The sequence below is a fragment of the Cryptomeria japonica genome, chromosome 2 (assembly GCF_030272615.1).
Source record: "Cryptomeria japonica chromosome 2, Sugi_1.0, whole genome shotgun sequence".
NCBI classification, from domain to species: Eukaryota; Viridiplantae; Streptophyta; class Pinopsida; order Cupressales; family Cupressaceae; genus Cryptomeria; species Cryptomeria japonica.
In genome coordinates, this window is record NC_081406.1 from 464,966,232 (window position 1) to 464,981,431 (window position 15,200).

Here is a 15,200-nt window from a genome sequence, read left to right on the forward strand (position 1 = left end):
AGAGAGAGAGAGAGAGAGAGAGAGAGAGAGAGAGAGAGAGAGAGAGAGAGAGAGAGAGAGAGAGAGAGAGAGAGAGAGAGAGAGAGAGAGAGAGAGAGAGAGAGAGTTGTGTTTATATGTAGCTTTTAAACCTTTTCAAATTTAATTTTCAGGTAAGGTTAATAAAGGTAAGTAAATTCCCACAATTTGCAAAGTCAACATTCATCTTTTGAATTTTGAGTCTAATTTGTTTGGACAAGGGAACCCCACTCTATTCCTATAAAAATGAGCCATGAAAAAGATTGTGAATAGGGTAATGCATCAATTTTAAAGAAACAATCGTAAAACTAAGTTGAATTAGGCATAAATTACTTGAAAAAATACCAAAGTGGTTCCAAACCTAGTGTCAAATTGTAAAGGTATACAATTTACTATAGTACAATAACTTGTTCAATTTTTTATGTGAAGTTGTTGAACTTTTTTTTTTTTATTGTCACTTAGAGGCCTAGTTTGGCCCATCATGATCCTTACAGAAATGTATTTTATGGTTTTTGAAAAAAACATGACCACTTTTTGTCTCCCCCCTTTTTCTCACCATATTTTTTTAAAATTGTAGTTTAGAAAATAAATTTGGTGCATTATAACTCTTATTTTCATACATTTTCAATTTCATAAGTCTTTCTTTTTTTAAAAGAAAAAAGTGGCCACTTAAGAGCCCCATTTGGCCCCCCATTTTCATACACTTACTCCTAATGAAATCTTATATATAGATAGTCCCCTATGGAAAATATAAGATTCTTTTTATATCTCCCTCAACCACAATTTTTAATGCTTCTATTTTCTAATGACTCTAGTGTGACTTGCTTTCTCAATCATTTTATCTTTTTGTTTTGTTTTTTTTTTATCTTTTTATCTTGGGTTTTCTCGCTAACTTGTCCTACATCCTTTTTGGTTATAGAAAATATGTATTGTCTCAATCATGCCTATAATCAATGTGATATTTTATTTAAATTCTATCTAATTATTAATAGAGTAAGAGAAGGCCCTTATCCGTAACTTTAATTACCAAAGAAAGGGGCATAAAAGCTTCAAATCTAAATTAATAATGTTAGATGGGTCATCATATTTTAGATTATTCTCATCTTGTACTTTTACAAACATTTTTAATATTTTCAATTTAATCATGATATATTGTTGTTTAATGTGCTTGATGTATGCAAAATAGTAGATTGAAATTTTTTTATGTTAATATTTTACTTGTGGACTAGGCTCCACTTATTCTTTCTTAATATTTTGATTTTACTTTGGAACCCATTTGAAATTAGCATCTTCAAATAAGGTGGCATCAAGATTGGTGAAATTTTCTTCCTTACTTTTCTTTGGAGCATAAATATGGAATCTTCCATGTTTTCCTATATGGAGGAATGAAATTATTATTGTCTACTACTATTTTTTGCTTTTTTACCCTTTTTTTTCTTCTTTTGATATATTCCTTTGGCATAATTAATAAATTCTATATTTGTGTTCATAAGAAAATTCTATTTAATGTTCCTTACTCTTATAATCATAACAAATGTCACTGAGAGTGTCCAACATAATTTTCAAGTGTGAAGTGACTTGACTCTAAATTGTAATCATGATCATTTTAATCATTTGGAATATCTTTAAAATATTGTAATTATCACAAAAAAGATTTAACTAATGAATTTTTTCTTTGGTTTCATACAAAGTTTCTATTTGATGTTTGTTTCCTTTGCAATCTTATAAATTTCTTTGTTCGAGTGACAACATAATTTTCAAGTTTAAAGTAGTATATATGTATCTCTCATCACTACTATAATATTCTCTTGGAAAACATAATTTAGACATTGATGTATCAGAGAGGGTATCACAATTACTATTGTAACAAAGGTCTTCCAAGTAAACTACAAAATCTAGCCAATGGAACACGATATGGAAAACTTCACCTATCTCCTTAAACCCCATCTCAAGAGGAAATATAAAACTCTCTAAAGTGTTCACAAGAACCCTGTTGGCTATGTTTAGACAAACACATAAATAGTTTTATATTTGTTTGATGTTAATTTTTTAATTATATCAAATTATTCTATGCATATTCTATATTAATTGCCTGGATTAATGTGAATACCTTCACATTGTTGACTGATGGTATGATGAAAGAACAAGGATCCAGTCAACTACTGAGAGGGGGGGGTGAATCACTAGATATTAAAATTGATAAAACTTCACCAATCTCAAAATCAATCTCTCAAAGTAAACTTAGAACTATCAATGCAATATCTCCATCAAGATAAAAATTGTCAAACTAAACCGATTGACTGTTACAGTAGATAACAGTAATCAGCTCGAAACTTATAACCATTCAAATAATTTTATTGACATAAGGAAAACTTCATTTCGTATTGCTATCAATTATCATGACTTATCAAAGTGGAATAAGTAGTTAAGAAAATCAACCATAGAAACATAACCCAAAAAAATTCACCACTTGACACAATATTTTTGACATGGAAACCCAAATGGAAAAAACCACAGTGAGATGGAACTCACAAGAAATTTTGAACTCTTCTGAAGTTTGCCTGTTAGGAGCCAAGCCTATTAAAGCTCTCCAAAACTCCTGTTAAGAACTGATCCTGTTAGGAACCACCCGGTCAAGAGATTGACTATAATGCCTTGTTAGAAGCAATACCCTATCAGGAGTAACCTTTGTAAAGGATTTAGAATCCAAACTAATAAATCACCTTGTTAGAGGATTTGAATAACACCAAGCTTGTTAGAGCTTACCCGGTTAGGGTATTTAACTACTGTAGTTGTTAGAAAACAACAAGAATTTGTTGATATGTTTGAATAGCACTTCATTTGCTTGTTCAAATCCTTTTCAACCTCCTATCTGCCTTTAATCAAACTATAGATACATCATCTAGTTTGGCAACCACACATTCAATCCAACTTTTCTAACACACTCAAACTAAACAACTCATCAACCTTATAAACAAATCAACTAGGTCGGTAACATAACAAAAACTTAATTCTCATAGAGATTACAAAAAATTCGGTTCAAGTATGACCGTTGGATTACATAACAATCTCTACACATTATTCAAGAAAACCTCAATCGCTCCTTGATCACCGCTTCATCGAACTTAGTAACTCATCATGCACTTTGCATTATATGCAATATACTTGCTCATTCCCAAGACAAAAAAATGTTACCTCAATGTGCCAAAATCACTTTGAAACTCTCTTCATACAATATGCATGCATGTTATAATCATTAATGCTCGTCATCAAATCATTAACCAATATAACCAATTCACCAAACTTAATTGGTTAGGGTTTATGAAAACAATAGGTAGGGTTTACCGATTCAACCCTCCAATACTTAGCAATATCGGCTCACTCCAAAAAATTTCCTACCGATTACAGTTCCTTCACTTAGCTCTTCCTACTGGTTACAAAACATCATTACAATAATAACATTACCACTTAATTGACATCAATAACATATCATTAATGCAATCTTCATGCAAATTCCAACAATCTCCCCCTTTGGCATTGATGGCAATACAAATATCAATACCATTGATTGTTGTGATTGTGAATAGGAATCTTGGTTTACAATTTACCATTGTACTCTCCTTGTCTTCATCTTGTCTTCAATTTGTCTTCAGCTACTAGCTAGTTGTACATCATACAATTCTTCTCACAATATTCACATAGTTCTTCTCCTCCTTTGACAACAATGCCAAATAAAAAGTAAAATAGGAAATGCCTAAACTTCATTGTGTAGCATCAACAACCTACAACTTGATTCTCCCCCTATGGAATAACTCCACTTCTACACCAATCTTGCAGTAAAATTCTGCAAGTAGCTCCGGGACTAATGTAATCTACATCATGATCAATTTACCTCATGAAAGGGTACAACCCCTAACTAACTTCTAAGATACTCAAAAGTAGTCTTAGGAAGATGTTTAGTAAAGATATCTGCAAGTTGCTCCTTGGTAAAAACATGCTCTAAGATCACATCTTTACTTTGCACTTTCCCCCTCAAGAAATGATACTTCAATTCAATGTGCTTGGTTCGTGCATGCAAGACAGGGTTCTTTGAAATATTTATGACACTAGCATTGTCACATAAGATCTTTACAGGTTTTCTAAACTTCATCTTGAAACCTTCCAAAATGTATTTTATCCAGATAGCCTGGGTACAATTCATATAAGCTGCAACATACTCAGCTTCAACAATAGATTGTGAAATACAACTCTTCTTTTTACTACTCCATGAAACAAGTCTTCCTCCAAGAAAGAATGCTCCACCGATTGTGCTTTTCCAGTCATCAACATCACCTGCCCAGTCTGCATTTGTGTACACCTTCAAATCAAAGTTTCCTCCATATGAATAGCATAATCCATAGTCAACAATACCTTTCAAATATCTGAAAATCCTCTTAGTTGCTATCAAATGTGTTTCCTTCAGATTCTTCTGAAATCTTGCAGCTAGACCAATTGCATGAGCTATATCCGCTCTCCTGTGAACAACATAGTGCAATTTTCCAATCATTGACCTATGCTCTTTCTCATCAACAGATGTGGCCTCATCTTCCCTAGACAATTTACAACTTGTAACCATTGGTGTCCCAATTGGTTTATAGTCACTCATACCAAATGTCTTTAATACCTGTTTCACATACGTATACTGTGTGATGAAAATACCACTCGTCATTTGTTGTATTTGCAAACCTATGAATTTTTTTTATCTCCCACTAGAGATATTTCAAACTCACTTTTCATTTCATTTGCAAAGTTATTTCTCATGTCATCATTTCCTCCAAATATGATATCATCTACAAACACTTCACTAACCAATATTTTATCTCCTTCAGATTTAAGATATATTTTGCTATCTTCACTCGTTCTCTAAAATCCTATCTTCATTAGGTGTGAATGAAGCCTTTCATACCATGTTCTTGGTGCTATTTTCAATCCATATAGTGCCTTGTGCAAATTAAATACCATGTCCTTCTTGTTTGTTAAAGAAAAACCATCTGGCTACTCAATGTATACTTCCCCTTCTAGTATTCCATTCAAAAATGTTGACTTTACATCCATCTAGTATACTTTGAACCCTTTATGAGCTGCGAAAGCCAGTAAAGTTTTGACACCTTCCAGTCTGGCCACTGGTACAAAAGTCTCACCATAATCTTCTCCTTCTTCTTGTGCATAACCTTTGCAAAACAATCTAGCTTTGTTGTGAACTACAACACCATCTTCATTGGACATGTTCATAAAAACCCACTTAGTACCTATTAAATTTTTATTTACCGACAGAGGTACTAGAGTCCATGTGTTGTTCTTCTCAATTTGTTCAAGCTCCTTATCCATAGCTTTAACCCAATGATCATCACTAAATGCTTCCTTAGCAGTTTAGGCTCAATAGTGGAGATCATGCAGGAATTTTCTCCGATTCTTCTTCTGGTTTGCACTCCAGCATCCTTATCTCCAATATTTTATTCAGGATTGTTATTGAGTCTCACATACCTCGGAATAAGATGATCATTATCTTCAGGTTCATCTTCATTATCATCATCTTCTTCTGAGTTTACCTATTCTGGTTGAACTGGTACATCAATATTTGCTTTACCAGTTTAAGGTTTCACAGGTTCTGGTTCCAAAAACAAAATGAAAGGGTCTTCATCCTTTTTCTCTACATTGGTTTCTCCTAAGAATTTAGGATACTCATCCTCTCGAACATCAACATTCTCAATGATTATTTGTGTCTAGTTGTTAAAACACTTGTAGGCCTTACTCTTGGTGGAATAAACAAGAAATATACCTTCATCACTTTTAGCCTCAAACTTGCTAATATAGTCACCTCTCTTAATAAAAAATTTGCTACCAAATATCTTAAAATAATCAACATTAGGTGATCTACCATACCAATATTCATAAGGAGTCTTGTCCTTACCTCTTTTTACCAGAATCTTGTTCATAGTGTAGACACTTGTGCTAGCGACTTCTCTCCAAAAAGTTTTCGCTACACCTCCTTGTATCAACATCATCCTAGCAGCTTCAACAACTGACTGGTTGTTTCTCTCCGCAATAACATTCTGGTGTGGTGTCCTCGGTACAGAAAGCTATCGTTTGATACCATTCTCTTCACAATATCTAGTGAATTCCTAAGAAGTGAATTCTCCGCCTTGAGTTGTCCTCAGACACTTTATCTTCTTTCCACTCTCCTTTTTAGCTATGGCCTTGAATGCCTTGAATTTACCAAATGCCTCTATTTTATCCTTCAAGAATGTGACCCACATCATCCTTGAGCAATCACCAGTGAAGATCATAAAATATTTATCACCTTGAATACTTTTAGTCCTTATTGGTCCACATAGGTCTGTATGAACCAAATCTAACAGTTGCTCTGCTGAAAAAGACTTGCTCTTTAAAGTTGAGGATATCATATTTCCTAACTAACATTCCTTAGGTAGAGCATTAACCGGTTTGTCCAATTGAGGCAAACTTCTCATTGACTTTGACTTACTCACTTTAACAATGTTATCAAAATTCAAATGACAAAAACTCCTATGCCAAAGCCAACTTTCATCTATTTTAGCAATTAAACAGTTGCTGACTTTAGGATTCAGGTGAAATAGGTTACCTTTAGTTTTCTTGCCGGTTGCAATCAGTTCACCTTTGCTATCATAGATTTTGCACATACCATTTTTAAACTCCAATGGATATCCTCTACCATTGAGTTGGGCAACATTGAACAGATTGTGCTTTAGACCTTGAACCTAATAGACATCATCTGCATTGCTATTTCCATTAATAGAAATAGTTCCCTTAACTTTAATCATACAGGGTGAGTCATTACCAAATCTTACAACTCCACCATCGAATTCCTTCAAAGAAAGAAATTTTTTCCGATCACTGGTCATATGATGTGAACAACCACTATCAATGATCCAATCATCAAAATTATCCATGCGTAAAACTAAAGATTTCTGATCAAATAATTCTTTAATGGCTACAAACAAAATGTCTTCATTAGCATCACCATCAGATTCCTCATCAGTGATACCACCATCAACTACAATAAGATAATCTCTTTTTCCTTTTCCCTTGTACTTCTTGAACTTGTCTCACTTGTGCTCATTATCACCATTGGGACAATTAGCATCTTGATGAATACTAAGAGGGGGGGTGAATTAGTATGCCAAAAATCTCTGCACTAAAACACTTAAACAGTCTGAAGACAAACTAGTAAAACAGTTTAACAGACAGACCGGTTATCACACATGCAAACCAAAATGCAAGTAAAGCATTCACCCACAAAAGAAATACAACCATAACACACAATATTTGACATGGAAACCCAAATGGGAAAAACCACGGTGAGATGGAACTCACAAGTCACTATCTGCAGAATAGAAACAAGACCGGTTAAGGTCAGATCAGTTAAGGTCTTACAATGTTATTCACCAGAAGAGATCCTATTAGGAATCTCAATCGTTGTTAGGAGATAAGTCCGATTAAAGACTACCTTGTTAGAGGATTTTACAAAGGCTTTTGGGCCTACCCGGTTAAGGGCTACAGACTTGTCAAAGATGTGAGTAATCAACAAGTGTTTGATCTATCTAATAGCACAGACTGCTTGGTTAGATCTAGTATAGTTCACTACTAATGCATTCCAGCACTACTTCAGTCTTCTCTATCTCTCTCTCTAAGTTACAACTTGATCTTCTCAGATAAGATCGCTCTTTCAACAACTCAACAATCACCTAAAACCCTAGCACAACATAGACCCTTTTAGCAACAACCGAAAACCCTAGACATGATGTCCTTTTAAAGGAATCTGATTTCATGCCGGTCGAATAGGATTACATTACAATTTCCAAGGTTCAATGAATCTAGACATAATCAGTAACACGACACAAAAAGAACTGTCAGTGTGTCAGCACCATCAATCAATCAGTGGATTGGTAACTCATCACAAAATGCCAGTTGGTAACTCATCATAGAGTATTACCGGTTCATACAAAATACCGGTTGCCGGTTTGACAAAAATGAAGACTGGTAAGAATGTGTTATGCCACTTTGCTTCCTCATACCGCTTGAGATCTTCGAGCCGCTTGGGGTCAACATGCCGCTTCAAACTGGGAAACACATTCTGAAAAATCACCAATAGTCTAAAGACTAGAATACAACATACCAGTTGGAACAAATACCGGTTGAGCTCTAGCTCATACATGTAAAGGAGATCTCAATACAAGTGTGTGTCCATCAATGACAATCACAACATAAAAATCAAAAATGCCAACAATCTCCCCCTTTGGCATTGATGGCAACACTTAGGAAAATAAAATTTTGACATCTAAGTGTTTTACAACAAAAACATGCCTTTAACAAAATTGCTCCCCCTAGGCATATACACTATCCATTAATCAATATAATGTATAGCAATTTTGCATACAGAACATAACTATTGAGATATCAGAGCATATAGCATATATCAAAACATATATCAAAATTTTAAAACCAGATACTTCTACCTATTTGTCTCCAAAATAGATAGAGTACTTCTCCCCCTTTGCCAACAATGACAAAGTACGGTTGAACAACCTTGTTTCCATTTGATATTGAAATAATAAAAGTTTATGACAACAATGAATAATACTTGTCAAAAACTGATTTATAGTCCTGCAAAAATTGTTTCATTGATAGAGACCAGGAGTCAAGTAGGGAGGTGGCCACTTCTTTCTCTATTTGCATCTGGGATACCTGTTCCTCCATGGCATCAACTATGCTCAGCTCCTACATAACTGTCAAGGCATCCAGGTTCAGAGAACACTTCTGAAGAATTTGCAGACATGGAAGTAAAACCAGTTGTAGCTCCTACAAATCCCTAGATTGTGTACTGATCTCTTGCTCCATTTTGGGTGACTAGATCTGGAACCAGTGAACGGTTTGCCCATAAATTGCAAAGGAATTATAGGATGGCTTAAATGTGCTCAAGTAGGACTGTAAGTCGATTTGAAGCTTTTGCTTCTAAGTTAGCACATCATCACAAAATAGATGGGGTGACAGATTTTGCTTAGCAGCAAGTTTCCCTCATCCAAAGCATTCCTTATATCCTTTTGGTCTTTCAGAAGTTTAGATCGGAGCTCATTCAACTTTTTCACCAGAGAAATGTTAAGAGCCTTTTGATGCTCTTTCTTGACATTTGCCTCAGCTGCTTCTTCCAGGCTCTACACCTGATCATCCACTACAGTACATAGTAGTTTGAGCTGTGCTAGTGATGATTCAGTGTTAGGAAGATTGGTACTGGGGATCAAACTAGTAAGGGTGTCTATAGCCGCCTGAATTATGTCTTGCTCCTTTTTCCTTCAAATTATTTCAAGGTGCTCTTGAGCAACCTTGATGCTCTGCATAAGCTCTGACTCACTCGCAGACTGGAGATTGATAGGACTGGAGATATCAGCTAGTTTTGCTTGACTCCTAGTTGTCTTCGGAGTCTCCATCTGTGTGCTCTTCATTGCTTTCGCTGCCTTGTCTGCTTCTTCCTTCTTCCTTTTCTCTACTTCCTTCTTCTGTTCTTGTGCCTTGTCTTCCTCTTCTTTCTTTTTCATCTCTACTTCCTTCCTCTTCTCCTCTTCTTTCTTTCCTTCCTCTTCCTTCTTCTTTTCTTCCTCTTCCTTCTTCTTCTTTTCTTCCTTATCCTCTTCTTCTTTCTTCTTTCTATCATCTTCTTGCTTCTTCTTCTCTTCATCTTTTCATTTCTCCTCTTCCTCTTTTCTCTTCTCTTCCTCTTTTCTCTTTTTCTCATCTTCATCCCTCTTCTTCTTCACTTCCTGTTCCTTGGCCGCTTCCTATGTGTCCTTGGCTTGCTCACTGCCCTATTTGATTTGTTGACCCTGTTTTGTTCCCTCGGAAGGTATGTCCTGAGTGACATCTTCTATGTCCAATGCATCGACATCAATAGTGTCGATTGGTTCTTCAACCAGGTTTCCTTCTTCATCAAAAACTTCATCCGGTTTGGATACAACCGGTTCTTTTTCCTCTTGGAGGTTGGCCATTCGTTCTTTGTGAGAATTGATAGCATAGTCCATATGCTGATGAGTGTCTTTTTCAACATCATTAATTCTTCCCTCTAACAGCCAACGTCTTCTTCTCCTTGTGAAGAAGAGTCCTTTATTCTAATCCAAAACATCAAATAATTTTGAATTTGAGAGGTCAGGAAAGTACTGTGCAAAGATTTTCTCCCTAATCTCCTGTTCTTTCTCAATAGCAATGTGCCATTTATTATCTAATTCTTTATATAAAGAATCCGGTGTCTGAGATTTTATCTCTGATGGTGACCGGTCATTTTTACACAAATAAATAATGATTTCCTGTAATACTTCTTCTTTCTCCTCATCACTAAAATCATCATAATAATCTATTAAATCATGAAGTAATTTTCTCCTAATATTCTTTATTGTCCTTTGATAATGTGTCAAAGGTTTTTATGAGGAGATATCAATATTTACCGGTGCAGATGCTGCTGGTTCATTCTTCTTCATCTTCTTTGTCTGTCTGGCCTTCTTTGGATTTTCATTAGACTCAGTCTCTTCGGAGTCTGGTTCATTTTATTTAGTCTTCCTTTTTCTTTTGAAGACTTTTTCCGGTGCCACTTCCGGTTTCATCTTTGCAAGTGACTGCTTGGTCACTCTTGGAGTTGCAGTGGTAGTCAGTGCCGATGCTGCAAGCACTGCCTTTGCTTTCTTTGCTGCCGGTTCTTTTCCTTTCTTAACAGATGGTTCATCGACCGGTGCAATCCTCTCCAAGTAGGTTCTGGTCCTCTTAGCCTTAGGATCAAGAGGCAAGGCAATAAGGGTTGAGGCATACCCTTCCAACATATCATACATAACCTCATAGCCCATTGGCTCCACTTCTTCCATTCTAGACTCAACAACCTCCATTAAGCATTTGTCCACCTGAATGGTGAAACAGATGTCATCTTCATATTTCTTAACTATGTCACCTGAGATCCTTACCCTTTGATTCATCTTCCTTCTGAACTCATCAAAATATTTGTTCAACACCTCAAGGTAACCGGTTCCAATGGCTTGTATGCTTTCCTTGATCTGCTTGGTTACCGGTTGGTCAGGAGACCACTGGACATCTCCTACTCCAGGAAAGTAGCCTTGGAAATAGAAAAACAACCCAACTAGTAGTTGTCCGAACTTGAATCTTAGTGCATTATCCTGTTTAAATGACTTCATATTAGATAGGAGTTTCCTCTGCATATCGATGCATAAGTCAAATGATGCATCCTCTTTAATCATCCGGTAAGTGACATTTACCACTATGGCAGATACAAAAGTAATCTTGCTAGCTGAGAATGTTCTATAGCCTATCACCATGCAGGCATATTTCACCAGATCATCCTTGATAGGATTAACTGTCATACCCCGTGAGTCACTTGTTGAATCGGTGAGCTTGGCCATTTCCATTTTGCTTACTATTCTTAGGGCTGGCACTTCCCCTATGTTACAGAAGCTGGTGAGTGCATGAATTGCCTGAGGCATGATATCATGCATCCTCTCCAGGTACATCTTGTCACCATGGACTCTGCTCAAAATTATCCTGATATGATCCTCCGTAAAATCTTCCAAAAAGTATACTGCCTTATGGAGTTTCTTCTTCTCTAGGATACTAAACTTCGGTTTGATTTTCTTGTCCTTGCCGCAAAATAGACCTAACTGGGTGTGAATCACTAAGGACCCTAGGTCTTCTATTTTGCAATCAATATAATTTGAAATTCCCTCTTCAACTATGACTCCAGCCAGAACTTGTGATAAGGCATTATATTTGGACTTCCTTTGAATAAAACTTTTTGACTCAATGGATGTACTAGAACTGGTATGAGATGCAGAAGCCATTGTTGAGTATTTCAAGAACATGAAAAATACCTTTACAATGCGAATTTAGGGCTTCCTGATTCTGCTTCACTCCACTCTCTGTCGGTTGCCAAATCACCGCTTTGTGTTCTCCTCGACCGCTTGCAAACTAGATTTGAATCACCTTCAAGACTTGTCAACTTCTTGAAATCTTAGCTCAAATCACCTTTTCTTCGCTCTGCACTTTGAAAAACTTTTCTTCGCTTGAAAACAGATAGTGAGAAATGATTTGAAATATTCTTTTATACATGTCTCCCACCTACCACCATTAATGCTCCTCTATTATGGTGTAAACCCTAATTTACCTCTTTTACCATTTCCAGTCTTCTGCCAAGCGACAGGTATTACATACCGGTTAAGGTCTTTTACCAGTGTAACTGGGGGTTCACAATCATTTCACCATTTGCTCCCCCTAAGCCTCTTTGGAGCTTAGTTTGCCAGTTCTGATATTTCGACACTAGATGCAGAAACTGGTTCCTCTTCCAAAATTGTTGGTTTCTTCCTCTAGGTTTTGTTCATGTCTGCTGGAACTATTTCAACATCAATTTCTACTTTCTGAGTGATCGGTATATCATCAGATATACTCTTTCTGCTTCTGCAGAATCTTGCAATGTGACCTAGTTTGTTGCAGTGATAGCAAACCAATCCAGGTGCTCTCCAAGGTCCATTGTTCATGTTTCCATTCTTCCTTCTGAATGTAGCAGCAATGTGACCATGTGCATGACAAATCTAATAGTTTTCTCTCCATCCGGTTGCCGGTTGATAACCATTGTTGCCTGACTGATAATTGTAAGCATTAAACCGGTTAGGGTTCCGATTCACAAAAGATTCTTGACCAACTCCTTGGGTCCTCTGAGGATATCCTCCGGTATTGTTCATGACAGACCTGCATTCAGATGCTCTATGCCCAAACTTGTTGCATGCATAACAATGACCATTGAACTTATTGGATCTAGGTACATTGTTGATAAAATAAGGAAAATTATTGTAGGCTTTGCTCCTACATACATTGGCAGTGTTTCCTTCTTTAAGACAATTAAAGCAAATAGGTTTGAATTTTTGCTTACCTTTTCCTTTGAGTGTTGGTTGCTTCTTTGATGCTTCAGCATTTGTTCCTGAGGATTCTCCTTCCTCATGTCTAGAGAAACCAAGTCCATTGGTATTCTTTACCGATCTAGATGACTCAAGCTTTTTCTCTAACTTGACAGTACTTTTGCTAAACTTAGCAAGTATTTCCTTTGACTCAGAGAGTTCTTTGCAAATAGTAGTATTTGTCTCCATTAGGCTTGCATTTTTTAGAGATGGCTATGTTCAATTGTCCTTGCATGTCTTCCTTTTCCATTCTTCTCTCATGAAGGTGAGCAGTTAGTGCACTAATCTCTTGTTTCAACTTGGAGATCTTGTGATCTCTATCCTTTACCAGATCTTCAGCTTTTCTCTAGTTCTCAAGCTCTTGACTAAACCGGATAGTCACTCCTTCCAAATCCTTTCTTAGATTGGAGTTTGAATCATTTAGCTTATTTACTTTTGCAATCATGGCTTCCATATTTGCTTCATGTTCAGAACTACTTTCAGATAGCTCCATCAGCTTCTCTGCATGTTCTCTCCATTTTGCTTGAGATGCCTTGTATTTGACTATAAGATCATCATAGGCTTTCTCAGACTGAGTGAGCCATTGAGTAAGTTTCCTCAAGGTGTATTCCCCCATATCTCTTTCCAAGTGGTTAAACTTATAGAAAGGTAGGCTCTGATACCAATTGATGAATACTAAGAGGGGGGGGCTGAATTAGTATGCCAAAAATCTCTGCACTAAAACACTTAAATAGTCTGAAGACAAATCGGTAAAACAGTTTAACAAACAAACTGGTTATCACACATGCAAACCAAAATGCAAGTAAATCATTCACCCACAAAAGCAATACAACCATAACACACAATATTTGATGTGGAAACCCGAATGGGAAAAACCATGATGAGATGGAACTCACAAGTCACTATCTGCTGAATAGAAACCAGACCCGTTAAGGTCTTACAATGTTCTTCACTAGAACAAATCCTATTAGGAATCTCAATCTCTATTAGGAGATAAGTCCGATTAAAGACTACCTTGTTAGAGGATTTTAGATTCACAAAAGTGAACCACCTTGTTAGAGGATTTTACAAAGGCTTTTGGGCCTACCCGGTTAAGGGCTACAGACTTGTCAAAGATGTGAGTAATCAACAAGTGTTTGATCTATCTAATAGCACCGACTGCTTGGTTAGATCCAGTATAGTTCACTGCTAATGCATTCCAGCATTACTTCAGTCTTCTCTATCTCTCTCTCTCAGTTACAACTTGATCTTCTCAGATAAGATCGCTCTTTCAACAACTCAACAATCACCTTAAACCCTAGCACAACATAGACCCTTTTAGCAACAACCTAAAACCCTAGACATGATGTCATTTTAAAGGAATCTGATTTCATGTCGGTCCAATAGGATTACATTACAATCTCCTAGGTTTTAATGAATCTAGACATACTTAGTAACATGACACAAAAAGCACCATCAGTGTGTCAACACCGTCAATCAACCGATGGATTTGTAACTAATCACAAAATGCTGGTTGGTAACTCATCACAGACTATTACCAGTTCATACAAAATACTGGTTGCTGGTTTGACAAAAATGAAGACTGGTAAGAATGTGTTATGCCGCTTTGCTTCCTCGTACCGCTTGAGATCTTCGAGCCGCTTGGGGTTGACATGCCGCTTTAGACCGGGAAACACATTTTGCAAAATCACCAATAGTCTAAAGACTAGAATACAACATACTGGTTGGAACAAATACCGATTGAGCTCTAGCTCATACATATAAAGGAGATCTCAATACAAGTGTGTGTCCATCAATGACAATCACAACATAAACATCAAAAATGCCAACACATCTATGTGTCCAATCTTGTTGCATGCAAAACATTTCAAAGGTAATTTACCTCTATATTTATCGGTTCCTCTGGGCAACTTATTGGCCAACAAAGATTCAATCTAAAATAAATTATCTTCATCATCGGCTTCTTTGCTGGATCTAGATTCATAACTGTGACTGACATCTCTACTTTTTCTCATAGATGGGTGAGAAATAGAAGCTTTACATGGTGATTCAGATTTCTGAACACTACCATCATAACCATTTAATTCAAAAGCAGTAAGTTTACCAATGATGGAATCAAGGGTTATCTTGGTTTTGTCAATAGATTTCAACTCCTAAATGGCTGCA